At 44.0% G+C, this 19,869-nt stretch overlaps 1 long non-coding RNA gene across 3 annotated transcripts in view; it reads right to left on the bottom strand.

Moving 5' to 3' along the window:
- Window positions 1–10,522, bottom strand: part of LOC310714437 — a 69,738-nt gene extending 59,216 nt beyond the window's left edge. The window contains exons 1-2 of one of the 3 annotated variants that reach the window (XR_014529764.1): window positions 10,431–10,522; window positions 5,213–5,347 (exon numbers count right to left, since the gene is read on the bottom strand). This is a non-coding gene — a long non-coding RNA (uncharacterized lncRNA). Of the gene's footprint in view, window positions 1–5,212; window positions 5,348–6,545; window positions 6,817–9,166; window positions 9,289–10,430 lie in introns of those variants that run through there. The other 2 variants (XR_014529765.1, XR_014529766.1) reach the window with 2 other exon arrangements.
- Between the last annotated feature and the right edge of the window lie 9,347 nt (window positions 10,523–19,869).

Below are 19,869 nucleotides of genomic sequence, written 5' to 3'. Positions count from 1 at the left end.
TGTAGCTTTTAGAGAAATACCACTCTTCGATGTACTTGATATCAAACCAGGTCCCATGGAAATTTGTAACAGAAGCCACAGTTACACTGTGGGGTGAACAGTTCAGGTGGCTTTGGGGCATGCAGAGAACTGGAGTTCATCCCAGGGAAGGAAATCATCAAGTGAAGACAATTTAGGGTCGCCATATTTTGAAGAGCAAAAAAGAGGACACATTTGCCAACTTCTACTTTTACTACTGAGGGATGCGGGTGGTGCTGTGGGTTAAACCACAGAGCCTAGGACTTGCCGATCAGAAGGTCAGTGGTTTGAATGGGTGAGCTCCCATTGCTCGGTCCCTGCTCCTGCCAACCTAGCAGTTCAAAAGCACGTCAAAGTGCAAGTAGATAAATAGGTACCACTCCGGCAGGAAGGTAAACGGCGTTTGCATGCGCTGCTCTGGCTTGCCAGCAGCGGCTTAGTCATGCTGGCCACGTGACCTGGAAGCTGTACGCCGGCTCCTTCGGCCAATAAAGCGAGATGAGCGCCACAACCCGAGTCGGTCACGACTGGACCTAATGGTAAGGGGTCCCTTTACCTTTACTTTACTTTTAACTACAGATCACTGTGATGACGCTCATTTTAAATACCCCTACTATATGTAGGCTATTGACGCTGTGATATATTGGTAGTAGCAATGCTCTTAACTTTCAACAGCAAAATAATAAAAATGCATATTGCTCCCTCCCTTGCCACATGAAAGCATTTGTGCTCATGTTCACATTGCGGGGGGCGGCAGTGTTAACTCTTGTCCTCCCAGACTCCTTCTCCAAGATCTTGTAGCTGAGTCAGCGTCCTTTTAGTTCAGCCACAGGAGAAGGGATTTCTATAGTATGTAGCTAGTTTAAGATGCTGCACTGTTGTGATTCTCTGCTGCAGACTAGCTTAGCAGGGTGCCTTAGATCTGAATCTAATGCACTAGAATTTGTTTCTTGGGTTACTGTAAACAAAAAAACCAACAAAAAAACCCCCTGGACATTTTGTCAAATTTTAAAAATCTGCCCGGAAATAAATCCTTAATCCTTAGAAAGAGGATGTGTCCGGGGAAAAGAGGACATATGGCAACCCAAGACGACTTTCCTGACCCCGTTTCAGTGTGAAATTTGGCAGGAAAAAGCAACTTGAAAATGCAACTGGAGGAACAAACTCACAATGTTTCAAGCCACAAATGTGAGCATACCCATGGTTTCCGCCATAGCAATCTTTGTAGTGCACTAGTAGCTGTTGGAACAATGTTTATTCACTTCAAAAAATTCAGTGTGCAGGGATCTGGTGTTCCGATTGGCCTTATATGGTGACAGGGCTGGATTTACTGCATAATGTCCGTGAAGCGCAATGGATAAGTTGGCATCGTGAGAGAGCTCACTCATTCACTTGCAGGTACATATATAAATCTTGGCCCTTCAACCCTGCCACCGATCTAAGCTGAATAAAATAAACCGCATTATTTTGTGCCAGGTACTAAGTGTGATAAGTATACACACTGAATTGTGCCCCTACGCTAAAAAATGAATAATCATTCTGACTATGAAGTGCATTTCCCCCCATGTTTTTGAAAGAACAGAACTTCCAAAATCCAAGCTAGAAGTCAATGGAACAGATAGTCTCCAAACTATAATCAAATTTCAGATTTTGTGTGTTGTTTACATTTGTGGCATAAGAAGAATCTTGTGGAATACCAGTGGGAACTTTGTACAGAAAGGGTCTTTTTTTATCAAAACTGGAGAAGTGATTGTTACATTGGAATGTTGCTTACAGTCTTAATGAAGAGGTTTTACTACAACATCGTAATAATTTTGCATGAATTTTCCTCCTTCCCATGTGAACTGACCGCCAAAGAACCCAATTAAAATTGTTCAAGGTCGTAACCATTTAACGCCAAGCAGGCCGGCGTTGTAAAACAAGATTGTCTGTATGCTGTGAGAATTGCTTCTTTCAGTAGTAGCAGGAGATTTGGGGGGGGGGGTGCTGGTTACTTGCCACACATTTAGATTTCAATGCTTCACTAGGAAGCTAAATAGCCACTCATCAATCACGGAGCACCGTTGGTGTAAAAAAGAAAGTGTTTGTTTTAAATGGGCAAAACATTACGGCATTGATCGTAAGGACATTAGAAGAGCTCTGCTGGATCTACTGAAAGCTATGTTTAATTTGCTTCTAACCATGGCCACCCAAGGTGGCTCTGGGAAATCCACAAGCAGCGCATAAATTTTGATATTTTTTTCTTTTTCATTTGTTTATTAAATTTCTATACTCATCCAAGGACCGCAGGGTGGTTTACAATATAAAAATACAAAACTGCTTAACAGAGTACAGTACCAATCAAAAACAATACTCTCTCAGTTTAAAAGGCTATAGATTTTTTAATTAGCCAAAGGCCTGGGAAGAAGAGGAATGTTTTTTGCCTGGTGCCTAAACATATGCAATGAAGGTACCAGACGGACCTCTCTGGGGAAAGCATTCCACAAACGGGGAACCACTGGAGAAAAGGCCCCTTCTTACGTTGCTACCTGCACGGAGCAGGAACACGAGGAAGCATCTCAGATAATGATTGTAAGCTCAGGGTCTGTTCATATGAGGAGAGGCGGACCTCAAGATATTGCAGTCCTGAGCCATTTAAGGCTGTATAGGTAAAAACCAGTACTCTGAATCAGTGGCGTAGCGTGGGTTCTCAGCACCCGGGGCAAGGCAAGTAATTTGCGCCCCCCTAACCCGTGGATTTTAGCACTCGAGTCTCTTCCACGCCCCCCCCAAATGTTGCGCCAGGTGCAGCAGGCCCCCTGCACCCCCCCACGCTATGCCACTGCTCTCACCACAAGTCTTCAGGACAGCCTTCCGAAGCCTGGCGCGGGGAGAAGGTCTCTCCGCCCCACCGCCAGCCTTTGGAGGAGGTCCGAGGACAGTGGGGTTCCTGCTTCCTCCAGGAGGGCCGGCCAAATGCGCCCCCCCAAATGTTGCGCCCGGTGCGGCCGGCACCCCTGGCACCCCCCACGCTACGCCACTGCTCTGAATTGGGCCTGGAAACTAATGTATTGGCATTATGTGCTCAAACCGTCTTGCGGCGATGAGCAACCTGGCTGCCTAATTATGCACCAGCTGAAGTTTCTAAACCATCTTCAGAGGCAGCTCTATGTATAATGCGTTGCAGTAATCTAATCTAGAGATTAGAAGACAATAGTCAGCTCTTGATGCTCCTCCTGAGCACCAACCAGTAATGTCTCTGAATCTGGAGGTTCTAGTGCTCCCAATAGCCAATGGTGGCCCTATTCTCCATATAGCTGCCTAATTCCCCTTCAAAGTCATGTATGCCAACATTGGTTGTGACCAGTTTGCTGCAATGAAGTCCATAAGTAAGAAAAAGATCCACAGATCCTCTCACACACAAGCGTACACGGTTCAGCTAAATATATTGGCAGCGCAGCCAGCTCTGACAGCACAAACCATCTGCTGGAAGAGGTCCTGATACAGCGCCCATCCCAAGGCACATGGTCAATTTTGGCAATGCCCAATTTATATAGGCTATAGACATAGTCATCAACCAGACTTCAGTCACTACTGAGAGTGACGGATGTGGGTGTGTTCACCCTTTTGCAAATGCAGGACCCGATCCGTCAAACCAAGCCACTCACAGAGATCTGTATGGATCATCCTTGCTAAAGCAACATGCTCATAGGATTGTCAACCAACCAAAAATATGGTTCCGGAACTGGAATATTAATAGATAATGTGTAAAATGTGCAGGGGTAAGCAAGGAAGTAATAAAAGAATCAAAAGACTCAATTGAATAATTGGATAATTATTAAACTACAACAACACAACAAGATGGAAGAAGTAAAAAAAAATATTGAGATCACACATGGGTGAAGGGGAGTGGAAGGTATAGGGGAATTTATAAAAATTTCTAATACAATATTTCTAATTGTGTTGCATTTATATATAGAAAAGGGAAGTCTATAGCAATTAGGTATATTTTAATCTAGTCAACTATGTAATAGGCTTATGTTACAAAACGAATATGGATTTTGAATTTGATGTTTGTAATTCTTTTTCAGGTTTGGAATAAAGCCATTGGGAATGACTTGCAAAAAAAACAACAAAAAGGATTGTCAACCAACCAGTATTTTGCTAGTCTAATCTGTAAAACCATCTTCTGTCATCTAACTATTACCGGGATGTGTAGAAATAGGATAATCCAGGTTCTGCTTCTGAAAATACTTGCCAAATGCTGCTCTCTGACCTTGACACCCAAAATCCTGCCCTGGCTCTTTCCCTTACCCACAAGGTTTTGCCTTGGCTCTGCCCCTGACCCAGCTGCGTTTGTCTGCACTGGGTCTGATCCTGAGCCACACCCAGATATCCAGTATTAGTAAAACCAAAACGATGGCAACCCTAAAACGCTAATCTTCAAAAATCACTGCCATTTAAGAATCCTGGCTGGTAACTAAAATTAGTCATAATACAGTTCATAGATATGTATTGAGTGATGCACTTTTGTCCCACTGTTATGGGAGTAAGGGCTGGCTCTCGCAGAACATATTCCATAACAGAAATTGCCACATTATGTTCATTAATCATAAGACAGTGACATTGCAAGTAGAGGGCCCAAGGTTATAGGACTTCCTGAAATGGTAAGTGACAATAAGATGTGTCAGTCAGGGAAGGAGGGGGAAAGAATGCAATTCATTAAGCGTTCCTAAACATACAGCTTGTGTCAATGTGACAGGGATGATGGCATTGTGGCCCCGTTCGCACCTATAAGGAGAATATTTCACTGGTTTGACATGATCGCTACTGAAGTTGCAGACAGCGCAAATAAACCATACTTGAAATCCGTCTTCCTGGGTTTTACGATTCGGACTGTTGCTAGTGGGAATAGCGGACAGTTTTAGGTCCTGCATATATATGCCTTCATAAACTTAAGGTCATGAACCAGCCAAAGGGCCATCCTTTTTACAGCTCTCCCAAAATGCAGTGGCAGCAATTCAAGGTGTTGGTTTTAGCAAGGGCATGGCTGGGCAAAAGGGCAATTTGGGGGAATGCTTTCATTAGCACTGAAAAGGAGATAGGTTGGCTGCTCACGAAGCACTGCCCTCCAGCTAAATAGATCTTTGTTGCCCTTCCTGACCCTGGTTGGCTAGGTTTGCTCATATGACCAGTCCAGGAAGCATCTCCCTACCTGCAAATTGGCTGTGCGTACCCCCAGCAACATCAGCACAAGCCCAGTGTGATTAGCTGCTTAGCATCATGGACATCATCATGTTCATATGAACCACGACTGTGATTGGGTGAGATCCCATGACTGGATGAAGTCCTAATAGAAATAAAATAGAAAGAAGCAAATAATTATGTGCAAAGAGTAGGGGAAGGGCAATGAACCATTTTGGGGGACAAAGTTAGCATTAATGGTGGTGTCAGAAAATATCCTCACCCTCCCAAAGCCCTCTTTTCAACCTGAAAACTGAAACAGGCAAACATTTGTCACAGTCTTAGTGTTAACCTCTAAAGCCGTAACTAGCTCAGGCTCTAATCCTAAACACACTTACTTGAGACAAAGGCTCAATAAAACACATGGGGCTTCCTTCCGAGTAAATGTGCATACAGTTGGGTTATAAGGCCCTACATACCTTAATACATCTGCACTGAGGGCCAACCACAATAAGCAAGATTTTACAGATTTTACTTTTGACGGTCTCATTCATGCAACATGACAAAGCACGTAGAGACAAATTTCTGGGATTTAACCTCACACTATTGGGTCCACCTGTTGGAGATCTGCACCTGAACATTTCCCAGATGTTATTTGTGTTGATTACCCCTCAATGAAATAATTACATGATGCAGATTGCTTTGGCTTGATTATCATATGGTATCTCCCACACTAAATTTAGAATCAGATGTGAAACATCTATACAGATAATTAATGTTCCGACTGAAAAAAACGAGTGTAACCCAGCAGATATAGAGTTAAACTTAACCCTAAAAGATGTCCTGTCCAACCTTTGCTCTCTTATCAAATGTAAAATGGTGTTAATAATGACCAACCTTAAAAGGGTGCAATAAAGTTGGACAGTATTGATGGCAAAGTATTAATCCTATAAAGTTTTACATACAGTTTTGATTACTGTTGATTAAATGCATTGAAAACAATGCAAACACATCGAGCCTCCTGTATGTAACACATTTATTGTTGACTCTAAACTATTATGGTATAGCATCATATTTTATTTCCAACAAAGTCCCATTCCCTGGTGCTGCCCTGCTTTCGTTGCTTTATCCCAAAATATAAGCAATTTGGAAAACCTAATTTCAAAAAACACGCGCAAGGAAATCACAGCAGGATAACAAATTATTTGCCAACTTGGAAGGTCATAAATTTATTTAAACAACCTCCAAATAGTCCCCGATCACATAAACAACCCCTGTGAACATTGTTTTTAAGAGCTAGTCTGGTTTCCCATTAACTAATGTGCCAGCCTAATTTGCTCAAATGGATATAATCCTGAACTTACGTAACAGTATATGCAACAGCTTCTTCTGTTGGTGAAATGCTATACTGTATTACTTCTCAAGGTGAAACATTATCTCTAAAAAGATTTCTCTCTCAGATCAATAAATCTTGATACTCCTGTCAGATTCAGACAAAGGGCTTTGTTCTTAGTCTCACTGGAAAGCAAGCAAAAGTTGTAGCGAGCAGAACGCTTCATTGTTCGGTTTTCTGCTTGTCTTCTTCACATTTATGTTGCCAGTGATTATGCAGAAGAGGAGTTGGCAACCTTTTCGGCTCCATGGGCACATTTGGAGTTCTGAGTGAGTGCCATGGGTCACCGGTACTTTGTTCACTTGTCTCCCCATCCCCAGGCATAAAGAGAGAAAACAAACATGAAAGCTCACTTTGCTTTTCTAAGGGATCTGAGTAAAAGTACGAGAGCTGGATCCAGTAAAACTAATCTGAAAAGTACACAGAGTGTAGCAACGTCCCAGGAAATGGGCAAGAGAAACGGTGGGAGAAAGGAAAGTGAGCGAGAGGGAATGAAGGTGGTTCGAAAGATCTTGAGTGGATGCATGGATAGCAAGGCCATGGATTGGAGGAAGGAAGGATGGATGGGATCAAATGGGAAGAAATCCAAACTGATATGGAGCCACACCAATCATTTAAAGCACCCTTTAACCACCCTTTAACCTGGGTGGCGCTGTGGTCTAAACCACAGAGCCTAGGGCTTGCCGATCAGAAGGTTGGCGGTTCGAATCCCCGCGACGGGGTGAGCTCCCATTGCTCGGTCCCTGCTCCTGCCAACCTAGCAGTTCGAAAGCATGTCAAAGTGCAAGTAGATAAATAGGTACCGCTCCGGCGGGAAAGAATTGATGCTCACCGAAGAATTGATGCTTTTGAATTATGGTGCTGGAGGAGACTCTTGAGAGTCCCATGGAATGCAAGAAGATCAAACCGATCCATTCTGAAGGAAATCAGCCCTGAGTGCTCACTGGAAGGACAGATCCTGAAGCTGAGGCTCCAGTACTTTGGCCACCTCATGAGAAGAGAAGACTCCCTGGAAAAGACCCTGATGTTGGGAAAGATGGAGGGCACAAGGAGAAGGGGACGACAGAGGATGAGGTGGTTGGACAGTGTTCTCGAAGCTACCAGCATGAGTTTGACCAAACTGCGGGAGGCAGTGGAAGACAGAAGTGCCTGGCGTACTCTGGTCCATGGGGTCACCAAGAGTCGGACACGACTAAATGACTAAACAACAACAAAAATGCAGTCTGAGCCTGACTAAGCTTGTACATCGCTTTCACAAAAGTAAAACCCCAAGGCTTCTTTGCGAGGAGCCACGATAGTGAAACCCGCACAGGGTTGTAACACAGAGATGGGCTTCAGGAGCCCAGAACAGAAGCGCTGAGCCTAAAAAGACAATAAGAACAGAAACAGCTTCGTAGATCAAAAGTTCCTTCCTGACAATGACAAAGTGGTAGTTCACCAAGGTTTCCGCATGAGCAAAGTGGCCTCTACAAGCATCATTTCACAAATCTTATTTACATTCCCCTTTTTTTAACATTCATTTGTCATTCACTGTCTACAACAATTTCTCACTTCTGTTCTATGGGTGCTACCTGCAAAATGGCCCAGAGTATTTGCTGTTCTACAAGGGGCACATCGCAGGACGAGTTCAGACCTACCCCAAACCGAAGAGGAAAGACTCACTAAACACATGACATTTGCTGCATTTGGCAGGTTGAGGAGAAGCTATTTGATTTAAGTCTTCAGCTATACCCAATTCTGGAGCTTTCATCTGGTCCCTATTTCATTCACGGAGCTCAGCCTACTAAAATTCATTCAGATCAGCGATTCCCCAACTTTTCTTCCCCCATGGACCACTTGAGAATTGCTGGGGGTCTTGGAAGACCCCATGGCTTTTCAGCCTGCTGTAGCAATCGTAATGCACTGTGCTAGATGTTTTTGGTTTTTAATTGTATTTTTAATGCTTCTTTTTCTTATTCCATATTGCATGACAATTGGAATTCAAATTACAATACAGAAAAATAAAAATAAAAAAGGCAATAGCTATTAAAAATATATAAATATTTAATCCCACAGATGTGCCACTTTCCATCTTCAAGCACAAATCCATGGACCACCTGAATGAAGCTCACAGAACGCCCATGGCCTGCTGACCACAGCTGGAGAGCCTTGATTTAGATCAGAGGTGCCCAAACTTTTTTTAAAGATGGCCAGATTTGATGAAATGAACATGCGTGAGGGCCGATCAACATTGTTGAGGGCCGATCAACGTTGTTTTAGGATTTTACCCCAGGACATACAGTGGTACCTCAGGTTCCAAACACTTCGGGTTACAGACTCTGCTAACCCGGAAGTAGTACCTCAGGTTAAGAACTTTACCTCAGGATGAGAACAGAAATTGCGGCGCGGCGGCAGCAGGAGGCCCAATTAGCTAGGTGGCACCTCAGGTAAGAACGGACCTCCGGAACGAATTAAGTTCGTAACCAGAGGTACCACTGTATACTGAAATGGACTTTGGACATGCCTGGTTTAGATGCTCTGATTTTACACAGGACAATGTTCTCATTCTGTTTTGAGCATATATGTCTCATGAGGAAAATGATTGTGGTTTACCTCAGGTCCTATACTTATGTTGGGTCCATAAATGTACGCAACAATTTGGCAGGTGTGGTCAAATCCATGAGAGTGATGTTATCAGGCTCCTTTGACTTGGTCAGGTGTCTGTTAAGGGCTATTATTGACTCTTAAGATGGAGAAAATGTACCAAGTATCCTTCCGAGGAAAGGGCATCCATCACTGTGAGGAAAACGTTTTGCACAGCGGGTGGAAGAGGAGCTTTATTGTCTCAAGGATAAAAAAAAAAAAAAAGAAGGCCACCAGAAGAGAAGTGACCGTCAGGGGAGTAAAAGAGGAAAATTACTAAAGCAGCAGTCTTTTGGACAGGCTCAGGAGAGAAGAGCCAAGAGCACTGCGGCAAGAGAGGAGCTCACATTAATCAAGGAGAGAGAGATAGCCAGCTACAGACAGGAGCTTCACATAGAGCTAAATCTGGAAAAAGCAAACCAAAGAAATAACCTCCATGCGCTTTCGCTTAGAAGGCCTTCACTTCAGCAGGGTTCACCCCGTGGTTATTTCAGTAGACAAAATCGTTGAGCGGCAGCAAACTTTGCACTAAATTCTCTGAATAGGTGGCGCCGAGGTACACCAGAAAGAAGCCTTCGCCAAGAGCTAAAGGCTGTGGGGTACACAGCTATTAATGATAAGTTAACATGTGCTATTAAGGTAAGATGGGGAATACACAGGAGAAATGATTTTGAGGAGATATGGAGGGTGTTTGTAGAATTTGTACTGTTAAAACGGAAAAGGGCCAAACCATCAAAAGAGATGTTGAAATTTTGGGAGGTTGGCTAGTTACAATGGAATGGTCTTGGGAGTGGGGTGCACATTATTATTATTATTATTATTATTATTATTATTATTATTATTATTATTAATTATTATTATTACTTTGTCAAAATAAAAAATAAAAGCTAAAGGCTGCCTCCTTGCATTCTGAGAGTTGATTGGAGACATCTCTTCCCCTCACAGAGCTCCAATTCCCAGAGTTCCCTTGGGAGAAGGAGTGATTGTGAAACCACTCTGGGAATTGCAGCTCTGAGAGGGGAAGATGGCGTCTCTCAAGAATTCTCAACACCCTAACTACTCTATGTTTCTTTGTAGGGAGCTGTGGCTATTTAAAGTGATATGATACCACTTTAAAAGTATAGCACAGATGGGATTCCCCCCGCCCCATTTTCTCTCTCTATACACACATATATACATATACTTATACACACACACATGATATTTTTCTAGAAAAAGAGGTGCCAGAACTCACCATGAATGCCTCCCTTGTTCTCTTATAACGGCGCCAGCGGTGTACCTAGCCGCTCAGGCACCCGGGAGGGGCAGGGCAACCCAGGCAGAGCACTCTGGGAGGAGCCTGCATGGAGTCCACCTGCCGCCTCCCCCTCAGCTGCCCTCCAGCTGAGGGGAAGGCGGCAGGCAAACACGAGCCCCACGCCACCCTTTTGAGGGGCACGGCGCCTGCAGGTGCCCAAGTCACCCAGTCACTCCCAGGAGAGACGCATGGCTCGGGCGCACTGCAGGCCCCATGGTAAGTGCTGTCCCCTGGGGAAGCGGTGCCCAATTGTGCCGTGCCCCTGCCTTGCCCCCTCCGTGCCCACCTGAGAGGTGCCAAAACTGAGTTCTGGCTGGGGGAAAAGCCCTGTGTCTGAGACACACACACACACACAGAGAGAGAGAGAGAGAGAGAGAGAGAGAGAGAGAGAGAGTACCAAGTATTAGTTTCCCCATTTTGGGTAATTTTTTCATTCTCTTAAATCTGTGGTCTAAACTACAGAGCCTAGGCCTTGCCAAGCAGAAGGTCGGCAGTTCAAATCCCCGTGACGGGGTGAACTCCCGTTGCTCGGTCCCTGCTCCTGCCAACCCAGCAGTTCAAAAGCATGTCAAAGTGCAAGTAGATAAATAGGTACCGCTCCGGTGGGAAGGTAAACAGTATTTCCATGTGCTGTTCTGGTTTGCCAGAAGTGGCTTAGTCATGCTGGCCACATGACCTGGAATCCAGTAAAGTGAGATGAGCGCAGTAACCCCAGAGTCATCCGCGACTGGACTTAACAGTCAGGGGTCCCTTTACCTCTACCTTTATCCAGGAGTTATGTCCACTGGGAAAACTGGCACAGGGAATATCCACTATCACAACACATTTGCACCAGCCCCATGAGAAGTCCAGGTCTCGGACCCCAAGTGGAGGTGTCTGGAAGAAAGGGGGAAGCATGATGACTGGGAACCGGGGATACGCCTTAACGGGGCGTAACCTGACCACGGTCCGCCTGCTCGTGAGGCAAACTGATCAAAATGTCTCGGGCAATGGACATGAGGTGTGGCAAACTGGCTACCTTCTGGACCCCCGTGCTTGCTTGCTTCACGGTTGGTGTGGGCCCGCAGAAGTTACACACGGGCAACAGCACTCCTTCCCTTGCATCTTCTCCTGGATTCTCAGGGTAGGGGGAGGCCTAAACTCCTAAAACATCAATGCCCTCTTCAGGCATTTTACCCCTCACATGATGAGGAAGAGTGAGGATGAACCTGTTGGCCCTGCTCCTCATCTCCTGGCCCCACTGCCCTGCACACACTGAAGGCTGAATGGCTCCACAGGGGCCAACGCCATTAAGTCTCCGCAACACCGCCTGTGCTCCATTTTAAGGCTTTGAAAGCTGCAGGCCGTGTGGCTTTAGTATTATACCAAGCTTCTCCTTGCCTGCTGTCTACTCTCAGTTTTGCTCTATGTATAGCTAGCTAAAATTTGGAGAACTGGGAAGCTTACCCATCATGACTTTGTGATATTTTGGTAACTCCTGAGGAATCTATGTGCCTTTCCATGTTTTCTCATGTCCAGCGTGGCTTTTTGCGTTGTGTGTGTGCATCTTGGAGAAGTTTCTGTTTTGTTTTCTCTTGTATTTTTGCAATCTATTGTAAGCCACCTTGGCAGTCATTCAACGAAAAAGGCATGGAAGACATATTCAAAATAGATTATGTGGTTCACGTCACACTCGGTCATCTTTATGGTGTTATTCTTCCCAGACATTGGCTGCTTTCATTTAAAGCACATCCCTGACCCCCCAAACCCTGTTGCTTGTCCCCCACAAAGCTATAATTCCCAGTGTGCTTAAACTACAGTTCCTAGGATTCTTGGGGGATAGGGAATGTACTTTAAATATATTGTGCATGCACACAAAAGCTTATACCCAGAACAAACTTAGTTGGTCTCTAAGGTGCTATTGGACAATTTTTTTAATATATTGTGTGCATGCAGCCTTAGGTACCAAGTAGCCAAGGGTGAGAGGAGAGTATCTTATGTCAGGTTGACTACCAAGCTCATGGCTGAAGTGATATTTGAATAATAGAATTGTGGTGTTGGAAGTCCAACCCCCAATGCCCCAAGCCAATAGATTCCACACTTGTGTCAAATTCATGGAAGGAAGAGAAAGGGGGTTGTGAGACAGTAAGACTGAAATGGAAGCTTTTGGAACGCACATGTAAGGCTATCTATTCATCATGCTGTAATCTATTCGTTTAATCTGCAGGTTTCCTAAAAAGAATCAAGATTTATTCATTCTCTCCAAAGGATATTCTCTGAGATAGTTGCTGCAGATTTTACAGCAGCCGTTTGGTTGGCAATCATTATGAATCTCAATGTACACCCCAGCCAATGTGGAAGAACCCATGCTGGTGCTTGTTTAATAACTGGCAAAATTACTAGGATAAAGTCAAAGCTGTAACTGTTAACAACCTAGGATTATCTAATGTCTTCTGTAATAGCTCTATATATGCCTAGTCAGAGATGAAGATAAGTCCATTAAGGCTGCTACATACATTAGCAGAGCGGATAGCAAAATCATGTCTAGCCTGAGACTTTTACTACTGTTTGCTTTCGGACTGATTCATCAAGGCATTAAAATGTTCTCATAGGTGGGGGTAATGCACAGTTCAGGCCATTAAAGCACAGTTTGATTCTTTAGTATCTTTTCTAAAAGTCACATTAAAAAAATGCTTTATGGAGTTAAATAATGCATGACACTGTTTCAAACCATTTTTAAGGAACTCATTCAAAATTCATCCTGGTATCCTGCAGGTGCTCCCCACTGGAATAGGAGCAGGGTTTCTTCCTTCCAAAGTTGTGCAAGGTTTCTTAGATTTCATCTCAAATTGCTTTATCTGTAAACCTGCGATGCGCCTCAAACAAACGAGCAAACAAAATCATATCATAACAGAGTGATTTGTTGACTAGTTACAATAGCGGGAAGTCCATTTAAGTCAGCGCTTCCCAGACTGTGTGCCAGGAATTATGAAAAGGATGGAAATGTGCAAAAAAAAAAAATTAAAATCAAGTGCTCCAAGCCTGGTGTTGGCATCAGAAAAGCACCATTGTAGTATAAGTGCTGCTTGTTCATATTTGCATTGGGACCGTAACCCCTTGGCTCATACTGCAACACCATGGCAAGAAGTTCATGTGAAATAATGAAAGTTGGATAAACAGGTGTTATTACAGTATACAGTGGGTGTGCATAATGCATACTATAGCCAGAGAACAAACTGCCTGCTTGGACCACAGCAGGAAATTCAAAGGAAGGAAATAAAAGGCTGCTTTGGCATGCTTTCACTCAGTATGTTACGGCCAAATTTTTCAACTACACCACAGAAAACTATTGCATTTGAGTGGGTATCAGATTATAATAAACACAGAGAGAGAGTGGGAGAGACACTTTTTATGGCACTTGAGGCAAGATCCTTGCTTCACAGAGGCAAGTCCCAAGTTTTAAAAAACTTTAAACGGCTTAGGGGACATTACACTCCAACCTCTTTCACCTGAACCTTTTGTCTTTGGCCAATAAGAATAAATTTGTTGCTGTCATTTTTTTTTCTTCTAATAGGGTCAAAATAGGTCATTGGATAAGTGTTAGGTTAGTTGCATAAATGTTAGAGGGGAATTGTGAAATAGTGTTACAAAGGAGTTGGGGGCAACTTGTGTTTTTAAACTGCTTATAACATTTATATCCCACCTTTCTTCCAAGAAGCTCAGTGGTACACACAGTCTCTCCACACACACACACCATCATTTTATCCTCACAACCACCCTGTGAAGTAGGTCAGGGTGTGAGGGTTCGCCAAGGTCACTCAGTTAGCTTCATCCAATGGCCGTGTGGGGATTTGAACCCAGGTTTCCCACATCCTAGTCTGACACACTGAAACGACCTCACCACCCTGACTTCCTTGTGCTATTTGCAGAATTGGAAGAAAACCACACTTTGCTTCAGCAGCTGCAGTAAGAATGACCATGAATCAGTGATATATTGTTTGCAATTAATGTTCCAGCCTCACCTGCCATCAATTAATTAGTCTGAGCCGAGGATCATCTTGAGAGCAATTTGTGTTCTAGTGTTCCAACCCATTTTACAAATCAATAAAAACAATGCAATCCTTCCTTCACCACCGTTCCCTTTCCAACAGGTTTGTAATACAGAATTTACTTCTCACCCTTGCAGTGGGGAAATGCTGTGCCAAATCCATTCCTGGTGTTTAGGTTATTTCAGTCTGCTGAGTTATACCAATAATTACCATTTCTTCAGTTACATTTTTGGCACGAACTCCCCGGTAAACATTACTGAAACAGATTGGTGCAATATCCCATATTCAGGGTGCCTGTACTGTATGCTACAAATCAATGCAAACTCACAGCTTAGGACTAGCACCCTCCGATCAATATGTAAGTTATAAGGTATTATCACATAGGACAACCAAGCATGCTATTATATAATATCAAGGCACAGCAGAGTCTGGTTTTTGGTGCTGTTGACAAAAGGGTAAATCTCCACATGTATAAACTCCTTTGTTCACGCAGCTACTTGTTCACAGCAACAGAGCTGAACCACTGTGTCCTCTCGTTCTGGCATTTCACAGGAGTAAAGATCAGAACAGCGTCTCGACATCCAAAAATGTCAAAATCACCTTGAACCCAGAAAAATCTAACATCACTAATACAGGAACCAGGAAGAGATTTCCAGGAGCAAGTAAAAACAAATATTTTTAAAGTAATCACACAGCCAACGAGGACAAACAATGCAAAATGATATAAAAAGAGAGTAACAGTTTACATTGTCATGGCTACGCAAAAGGTGAAATAGGCAAGAGATAGAGACTGCTGGGGTGAATCTTGTCTGCTTTGAGACAATGTCATCTAACCCAGGGTTGCCATATTTCAAAAATGAAAAACCTGGACACAAAAGTTCTTGAGCTTGAATGAAGTTTTTGAGCTATTTTTAAGGAAATACGCCAAAATCTAGACTTCTGACATGGATTGCCATACGTCCAGATTTTCCCAGACAGTTAAGTGACACTGTTTGGCAACCCCAATCTAACCTCCCTGCAAGCAAATCAGGGTAAATGCTCAATAAGCCGATCACCAGGCACTCCCCCATGTCTGCTGACCAGCTGCTGCTAGCTGCAAACTGTTGGTGGGCTTCTGCTCTGACTTTTTATGGGTTTTTATCTTTAAACCAGACTGGACAGCTCTCAAATAGAGAACCATCCTCTGTAAAGCAGGGCGCATAACCACCCTTGAGGTAGAGGTGCCCTCCTAACTCCCTTTTAGAGTAGTTATGGGATTTGGGAGAACACAGAGGGGCCCAGACCTGCTCTAGAAATATTTCTCCATCTGCGGAATGTGGCAGTTCCTAGGCAGATGCCAAGGTAAAGGTAAAGGGACCCCTGCCCATTAGGTCCAGTCGTGGCCAACTCTGGGGTTGTGGCGCTCATCTCACTTTACTAGCCGAGGGAGCTGGCATACAGCTTCCGGGTCATGTGGCCAGCATGACTAAGCCGCTTCTGGCAAACCAAAGCAGCACACGGAAACGCTGCTTAGCTTCCCGCCCGAGCAGTACCTATTTATCTACTTGCACTTGATGTGCTTTCGAACTGCTAGGTTGGCAGGAGCAGGGGCAGCAGATATCTGCTCGTTCCTTAACAAGATCCCAAAAACATCAGTCTCATATCCTTCTGCCGAGGAAAAAACATGCTACCTGAATGCTAACCACATACCTCCTAATCAGCCATGAGTGGCAGATTACTGATGCTTGTTTGCTTTGCTAATAAATAAAGCCTTTGTTCAGGAGGGCTTTGTTCTTTGGCAATTTAAACACCTTGTTCTTTCCTGTCATTTACAGATACTGGGAGATGTGTCACAGGTGATGTAAAAGCAAACAAAGTGACAATGTAGAAAGCTGCATCACACCAACGGTACAAAGAATGAGGTTGAAGGCATACTTCAAGTAAAAAACCGATTGCAGCCTTCTATGAGCTGTCAGAACAGGCCAACTGGGAGTATGGAAAAAATAGGTTACTTTATTTACTCAGTTTGTATTCCACCTTCCACCTTAAGATAGTTTTGTAATTTAGTGCTGATTTTAATTGGATTTGAACCACTTGTTTTTAACTTTTTAATTGATAACCTCTAAGCGGTTTATAAGGGACACGGGTGGTGCTGTGGGTTAAACCATAGAGCCTAGGACTTGCCAATCAGAAGGTCGGCGGTTCGAATCCCCGCAACGGGGTGAGCTCCCATTGCTTGGTCCCAGCTCCTGCCAACCTAGCAGTTCGAAAGCACCTCAAAGCGCAAGTAGATAAATAGGTATCGCTCCAGCGGGAAGGTAAACGGCATTTCTGTGCGCTGCTCTGGTTTGCCAGAAGCGGCTTAGTCATGCTGGCCACATGACCGCTATATGCCGGCTCCCTTGGCCAATAAAGCGAGATGAGCGCCGCAACCCCAGAGTCGGTCACGACTGGACCTAATAGTCAGGGGTCCCTTTAACTTTACCTTTAAGAAATATTAAAGTTTTGTTACACTCGAGTGGAATAAGTGGGCCACATGGAGCTAAGATTCTTCCATTGTAAAAAAATAACAATCCCACAGAAGTCTATTCATTCTTAAGAAATTTAATCATAACAAACGGACGTATCTAACAGTTCTCAGAAATGCCATCACTTTCACCAAATACGAAGGACGAGACATAAGAGTTAGGCATACAAAAAATACCATCATCTTAAAATATATGGGAGAAAAAAGCTTGTTGGGATTTCCAGACACTACTTACGAACAAGCAGAAAATGCGTTTTAGACATTCAGATTTATAAGCAGCCATTTGATATATTCCCTTCCCCACCACACTTTACAGTGTCAATATTTGGCAGCATTCTGTCAAGACAGTCCAACAGCTCATATATCTGCAGGGCCACTTAGCCCTTGACCATTTAAAAAAAAAAAAAGGTACACATGAAGATAAATTACATACATTATTGCAAATGAAACACATCGAAGACGTCAATGGACAGCCATCCAGGAGTATGAGCCTAATCCTTTTGTATCTATTATGAAATGAACAGGAGTGAGAGAGACACAGACATACAGACCGAGAGGAAGAAAATGTGTCCTCTGATTTTAACATGAGGCGAGATGCCACACATAGCAATCCTTTGAGTGCCCCCAAGCTAGTATCAACCTTCACAACTTATCATTTGCCAGCTAACAATGCTTGAAAGGGTCTTTGGAAATGTAGGTGTTTTAAAGGTGGGCAGGCTACGTGAACTGTCAACATAAAAGCAAGGTTTTTGAGGAAAGTAGAAAATGCATTTTTTTAGAAGTGTTTTGCTAAAGAAGCATGGCAAAAACCATTATTAATGGGGGGGGGTTTAGGCTGCAGTTGTAAAACATAATTACTAGGCAGTAAGCTTTGACCAAACTGCGGGAGGCAGTGGAAGACAGAAGTGCTTGGCGTGCTCTGGTCCATGGGGTCACGAAGAGTCGGACACGACTAAACGACTAAACAACAACAACAAAGCTTCATAGGGAGGGATGCAGGTGGCGCTGTGGTCTAAACCACTGAACCTAGGGCTTGCCAATCGGAAGGTCGGTGGTTCGAATCCCCACAATGGGATGAGCTACCGTTGCTCGGCCCCTGCTCCTGCCCACCTAGCAGTTCGAAAGCACGTCAAAGTGCAAGCAGATAAATAGGTACTGCTCCAGCAGGAAGGTAAATGGCATTTCCGTGCGCTGCTCTGGTTCGCCAGAAGCAGCTTAGTCATGCTGGCCACATGACCTGGAAGCTGTCTGTGGACAAACGTCTGCTCCCTCAGCCAGTAAAGCGAGATGAGCGCCGCAACCCCAGAGTCGTCCATGACTGGACTTAACAGTCAGGGGTCCCTTTACCTTTACCTTTAAGCTTCATAGGAGACAGTGAGATTTAGAGAAAGATTGTGGTGCCAGTCAGATGTTGTTGGACTACAACTCCTATCTCTCCTGGCCTTTGGCATTGTTAGATAGGACTTGTGGGAGTCAGAGTCTAACAACTTCCGGATTGCACCGTGTTGCCTATCCCTGTATTAAAGAATACATACCTGGGACTGCACAGTTAACATCTTGAAATGCAGGGCCATAATCCAGCCCAGGCTGAGCATTTTTACGTGCTATAAATTTCAATGGGAGGGTAGGCACAGGTTTAAAAAACAAATCTCACAGAATGGTTATCTTCGGCTGATCTAGGAATGCTTCAGGAAATCAGTCTCTGTGAATTCCAATGTGAACTAACCAGATCCATGCTTCCTGGGCTCATGTGCTGATCAGAACATAATTTTGCAACATGGTTCTCAGCCCCAAAAGCACACCCAATGGCATTTCAAAAATCATATGTTAGAATGAAACGCATTTAGAAATGCGTACACAGAGATTAAGTTCACTTTTGAGATGAAGCAGGTACATAAGAATATTCAGGCAAATATTGTAAACGTTACAGATCAATGCAAAAACAGGATAGAATGGATTTGTGAGTGAACACAAATGGCATCAAACAGGGCTAGATTTAGGTTTGATGAGACCCTAAGCTACTGAAGGTAATGGGGCCCTTTATATGTCCAGCTGTCCTTTGTCAACAACAAATTGTTGCTGTTTTTTTGTGTTGAATATATGCTATATGGTAATTTATGGACCTAATAGGTCCATACACAACATAAAACACTGTTGCTGTATGTAGGTTTTATTTCATTTGTTTTTATCTTATATTTTGGAAATGTACATCCAGCTTTTTTTCCTTTAACATTTTTTGGGGGGGCTCCAAGAAAGTGGGGCCCTAAGCTATAGCTTGTTTAGCTTATCCGGCACTGGCATGGAAACAGATGGATCTGTCGTTCCCCAACATGTTCTAAATGTTATCTTAGCTGAAGTTGCCTATGATGGGAGAGTCAGCGTGGTGTAGTGGTTAAGAGCGGTGGACTCGTAATCTGGTGAACCGGGTTCACTTCCCCGCTCCTCCACATGCAGCTGCTGGGTGACCTTGGGCCAGTCACACTTCTCTGAAGTCTCTCAGCCCCACTCACCTCACAGAGTGTTTGTTGTGGGGGAGGAAGGGAAAGGAGATTGTTAGCCACTTTGAGACTCCTCAAGGGGAGTGAAAGGCGGGATATCAAGTCCAAACTACTCCTTCTCCTCCTCCTCCTCCTCCTCCTCCTCCTCCTCCTCCTCCTCCTCCTTCATTCAGCAATAATACCACCAACACACAACTTTGAATACACCAAGTTCTGCCAAGTTATTTCATCCAGCAGCTCCATTGTGATATGGAGGACCTATGGAATGCATGTGGAGTTTTGATCAGGGATTCCCTGTTCACACCTTGCAATAGCATCCCCCAAAGTAGCAGGAAATAGGAAGT

Source organism: Podarcis liolepis, assembly GCF_965112155.1.
Source record: "Podarcis liolepis genome assembly, chromosome: 8".
Lineage (NCBI taxonomy): Eukaryota > Metazoa > Chordata > Lepidosauria > Squamata > Lacertidae > Podarcis > Podarcis liolepis.
The sequence above is the reverse complement of the archived record's forward strand: the minus strand, read 5'-3'. Positions and strand labels throughout refer to the sequence as shown.